We start from the raw sequence: 5,598 nt of genomic DNA on the forward strand, positions 1-5,598 counted from the left end.
AAAACATCTCATGATTAATTAAAGTGAGAAAGAAAATTAATTTAATAAAGATATTTAAATTTAAATTGATTAAAATAGTTGCATGAAAATTGTATATAGAAAATTTAATATTTAATTATATTTAATTAATTTAAAAATTAATTAAATAAAATAATTAAATTTAAAAGATTAAATTAAAGTTATGATTTTAGCATATTTATATTTATTTAATTTAATAATAATTATTTAAGATATATATTAGATTGAATGAGAAATATTTAAGGGGTTGTATAAAAGAATAAATTCTAATTTGTTTTGAACATTTATATCTTATTTGATCATCATATAATTACTTAAAATATATTACATAGTAAAAAAAATCAATTAGCAGTAATATTTACATGAGTATTGATAGATTATATAAAATATGGTAAAAAGAGAAATGAAAACAAAAATAAAATTATTAACTACTCATATTGTTTATCTATATTATACCACCATGTTGTTAGATTGTGGTGACTGATCAGGAAAGTACTGTACATACTTCATAATTAGTGGGGTGAAAAAAAAAAATGGTACTATTCGCCATTCGTAGATTCGCCACTAAAGTTATGGCTAATTATGGTCGACATGTTATAACCCTAAAGCGGTTTAATACTTGTATAAAAGGGTTTAGGGTTGGGTATTTTTCATGATGTTGTGATGCAAAATTGGTTCTTGCGGCGATATTGAGCTGTAAGGGATTACGGATTGTAATCAGGTTGTAATCACTGGATTGTAATAAGATCGAACTTTCTGTTTGGTGGACGTAGCCCAGGGATTGGGTGAAGCACGTTAAATCTTGGTGCCTTGTGTTCATTTCTGTGTGATCTATTATTTTCTATTATTGGTTATATTTGCATGTAGTTTTTATTTCTGTCCGTGGTTTATCTGAACATATGTAACAATTTACTTGATTAATGTTGTATTCTTTCATTTTTCTTCTCTCATAGTAATACTTATAAAATATCCTAATGTGAAGTGTTATTTAAAAATAAATGTTGAACCCCTCTTTGAACCTCTCAATATTAGATAAGTTTGGGCTTGGCTTCCAAAGCTCTCTTTGGTTCTAGGAATATTTCAACTATTACACCATTGATAATGCAATTTATGACTTGCCAACATTGACATGTTGTGATGATTAAGTTGCGTTGTTGTTGAAATCAAGGTTCAAATCTCATTGGGTTTGATGTCCCCCATTTGCGGCTTCACCAATTCACAACTCCAAGTCAAGCATTTCCCACTCTAAAAATGCAATTTGTGACTTATTTTATGTACACCATGTTAGTATTTAATGTAATATTGAAGCCTTCTAGAGATAAGATAAGATAAATTTATTAATGTCCAATAGGAGACCAACGAGGGTCTAAGGGAATGGAAACTGTACAAAGGGAAAACACCAGTAGGGGGGAGCACCAAATGGTGCCACAGAAAGAACGTGAAAGAAAAACATAAAAACAACCAAGAACAGGAATAAAAACAACTAAGAACTCATAGGCTAGAAGTAGTCCATAATGGAAAGGTGGGCATTAGAGTAATTAGATAATTAGGAAGGTTGTTGCCGAGTGTGGTTTCTACAGGGTCTCACAAATCTGGCATGACCTAAGAGAGTATAGGGAGGCCACTTCATTCCTTAGGTAGGGACTATAGGACTGAAGAAAGAGGTGATGAGTTGCATAGGGGTTGATGTCGAGCAAAGTTGGAGCTGTATAGTGTGCTCGCAAAGTTGCATTGTCTCCTAAAGGTAGAGTGCAAGACAATGCTGGTCAATATATTTGAAGAATGAGGGAAGAGATTGACACTCTTTGAACAAACAATAGAATCTCCCTTGGATCTCATAGTAAATGGGACAAAAAAGAAAAAGTGAGACTCGATCTCAACCTCCCCGAGGTGACAAAGCTGATAGATCATGTCCTCCCTGATGATTTGGTGATCAGTTTGAATACATCACTGGTAAGATCCCACTCTAAAATATTCCAAGGAGCTATGAAGAGTGTGAGTCCAATGATGAGTGAGGTACCAAGGGTTTAAGATGATCTCGTTCTAGATATCAAGGAAGTGCTCAACATAGAAGGCCATATGTAGATAGAGCCTACCTGGGAGATTCTTCTAGGTCATGATAACATACTATCTATAGATGTCAAGTCTAACATGCTCATTCAACTCCTACTGAGGTGGAAGAAGATGGGATGGAGCCTTCAAAGAAAACTAAAATGGGGAAGATGATCCAAACTAATACCAATCAAGCCCAAGAGGGTAGATACCTAGGTGTACCAGCAACGAGACCTGTGTCTAGAGTTTGAACTTGCAACCTCCATAGAGTAATAGTAAGCCAAGTAGAAATATTGGTGATAACCATCAGAGGAATCAGCAAAGCTCTAGAGCCAGTGAAGAAGCTAAACTAAATCAAAGATGGTCCCCAATCTGAAAGAGTGAGCACCAAACTCTACAAGAACGATGTTGTACAGTGTGGACCGGTGACATCTAATAATGTGCCAAAGGAAAAGAGTTTGGACTTTCTCAATAGAGGCCAAGTCAGACTCCAAGAGGCAGGGGGGGGGCACAAATAGTAGAGCCATAGAGGATGATTGGTTTGATCAGGGATTTAAGAAGGGACATCTTAGTCGTGGTGTCTTGGAAGTCGTGTCAAAAACACTATCCCTCAAGAATAGTGAGGGAGCCAAGTCCCTTATTGACTCTAGGTTGCATGGCTAGTCTCAAGTTGAATTGAGGTCCAAAAAATTAACCCCCAAGTAAGTATATGAAGATGGAATCTTGATCTCGGTACCCTAGAAGTAAAAATGTAGGTGTGATGCCCTCAAACAATTGAAGAACATAACCCGAGTCTTGCCCAAATTTACAACAAGCTCATGTGAGACGCAAAAAGAGGCCAAGCCATCAAGGAACCACTAAAGATCATCAGGGGAAAATGCTAAGAGAATCACATCATCAACAAATAGGAGAATAGAGATCAACACTTGATGCAAGTAACAACCATCACCAGGGAGTGGAAAATCATAGATAAATACCTCAAGCTCATCAATGTAGATGCCAAGGAGAGTGGGGGAGAGAGGGTAGCCTTGTTTCACCCCAATAGTGCTCTGGATAGAGTCAAAGATGCCTTATGGAGTCCTAAATCTACCTACAACACACTTGTATAACCTTATAATAGCTGTAAGGAGAATCTTTGAGATCTTGATGTCCCTAAGACGCTAAAAGAGAGCCACCCAAGGAACAGAGTTGAAGGCTTTGCGAAAGTCAAAAAACAACATTAAATTTTTTCCAAACGGTGGCGAACCTCCTTAATGATAGCCCATAAGGTCAAAATGTGATCATTTGTCTAAAAATCTAAATGAAACCTAGCTTGACCTCTAGCTCAGCAATATTGTTGATTGAGCTCTTTAGACAGGTTACCATTCAACATAGTTGCATAGAGTTTGGTGAAAGTATGCTAACCATGATGGTTCTATAGTTCTCGGGGTCAAAAGCTAGCCCAAATTTATGGATCAGATAGATAATATGTCATGACCAAGAGTCAAGAAAGTTGACACAAACCACTCAATTAAAGAGAATTGTAAGAAAGGGACCCAGGATAGAGATACCCAACTTGAAGAATTCAGCTTGGAATCCTTCCTCATCTGGAGTTCTGATACTATTCATAACTCTAACTACCTTGACAATGTGGGAAAAGGAGAAGAGGTGACAACAAGTTGGGGGGAGGATGAGATGGAGAGGGGGCTGGCTAGGAATATCATAGAGGGTACAGGTGTGGGAGGAAAGGGAGTGAAAGTCCAAAGTGGAGGGATGGGGGGGGGGGGGGGGGGGCGGGGGTGGCGGCGAGAAAACATGGTGCACCAAAAGAGCTTTGGAGATTGGAAGAACGTGGCACAAAGAGATCTACACTACAACAAAGTGAACTTTTGTTTCTTATGGCGAAGAAAGTGGCAGTAGTCAAGCCTCAACTGAGAGGAAGAGGAACATGGAGGTGATGTGCCCAGAGTTGAAGAAGGGGTCCTGGGGGAGAAATTTTCTAAGGTGATGGATGAAGAGCTTTGTGTTGCCATCGATGAAGTGAAAAGAAGTGTGAGCATGGGGGGGAGGTCGCTAGAAGATGAGGGGCAAGAAGAAGCAAATAAGCAAGGGAGAGGAGATGTCAGGGGTCACCGAAGGGTGATGCTAAGGAGGGCATGGTCAGCTAGAGGAAGGTGAGAGATGGTAAAGCGACAAATGAGAGGGATGAAGGAGGCCGTAGAGATAACATAGTCCACAATGCTAGCACCACCACCATCTGGCCAACAAGTGAAGAGTTATATAGATGTGTGATGGATGCTCTTTAGCTCTAAATAATTAATAATATTTTAAAGATGTCATTAAAGAAGTCATCATAAAATTTAAAGGAAGAGCACCAATTATCATCCATGTTCCAATTACCACACACTAGATTTTGCAAATTAAAAGCTACTAAAAAATCATCTATGAACCAACACCCTCCACTTTTGGGGGGAGAAGTTACTAATTAAATTAGTTGTGCAAATTTAGTGCAGAATTATTGGGGCATTTGTACATAATAATTAAATGACTTGTGCAATTTTTTAAGTTATCAAAGCAAACAAGTATTGGGGCAATAGAAAATATATTTTAGTTGGCACTTTGAATGACCACTCTTTGACCCTCGCAAGCATAAAATATCCCACATTATTGTTATTACTACCCATAAGTTAAAATAATTGTTATAAGAAGTTAAGTTAAAAAATATTAAAGCTTGATCCTGTCATCGTCAAGGACTGTTCTTAATTTCTTGTTTTTTATTTTGTCAAAGTTAAAAGTAGGTTTGTTTTGAGTCATAACGAAGTTTGACATTTAGACAAACATTGGCTTATAAGTCAATGAGATCTCAAATATTCTATTAAGGGAATAGTTTTTTTTGCATATTTTAATATATAAATAATAATGATAATAATAGTAGAGAGAGGGATTGAAGTGAAGTGGATATGAAGGATTATGTTGATTGGATATTGTATAGGTGTATGTTAAAGGTGTTGATTTCCAAGGACCGTTGCAAATGTACTAAGCAGTGTCATGTATTTTGGTATGTATTTCCTAAATGGTAGCGACCTCTTATTTAACAAGATTATATTAAGAAGAGACATGTTTATTCATTAAAATGATATATATATATATATATATATATATTTATTTTACTACACACACATATCACATATAAGTAACTTCAGTTTAGTCTAATGAGTGTATCCAGTTGAAGCTACTAAACATCAACACTCCCTCTTAGCTAACACAAGACATATATTACATCATTGGTAATATTAGGAATGACAAATTTTAAGGATATATTTGTTCAAAAGATATCCACCATTTTGATATAACGTTTGATATCATGAGTATTGGCCTACAAAATATTAACATATAATATTCACCAAGTACCATGAGTAATGGTTTGCAAAATATCAACACATGATATTCACCATTTTGAAATCACGAGTATTGACTTCCAAAATATCAACATATGATATTGACCAAATACTCTGAGTAATGAAATGTAGAATATCAACATATGATATT

This window comes from Cupressus sempervirens, chromosome 6 (genome assembly GCF_028749045.1).
Source record: "Cupressus sempervirens isolate cs-2001-9-10 chromosome 6, ASM2874904v1, whole genome shotgun sequence".
NCBI classification, from domain to species: Eukaryota; Viridiplantae; Streptophyta; class Pinopsida; order Cupressales; family Cupressaceae; genus Cupressus; species Cupressus sempervirens.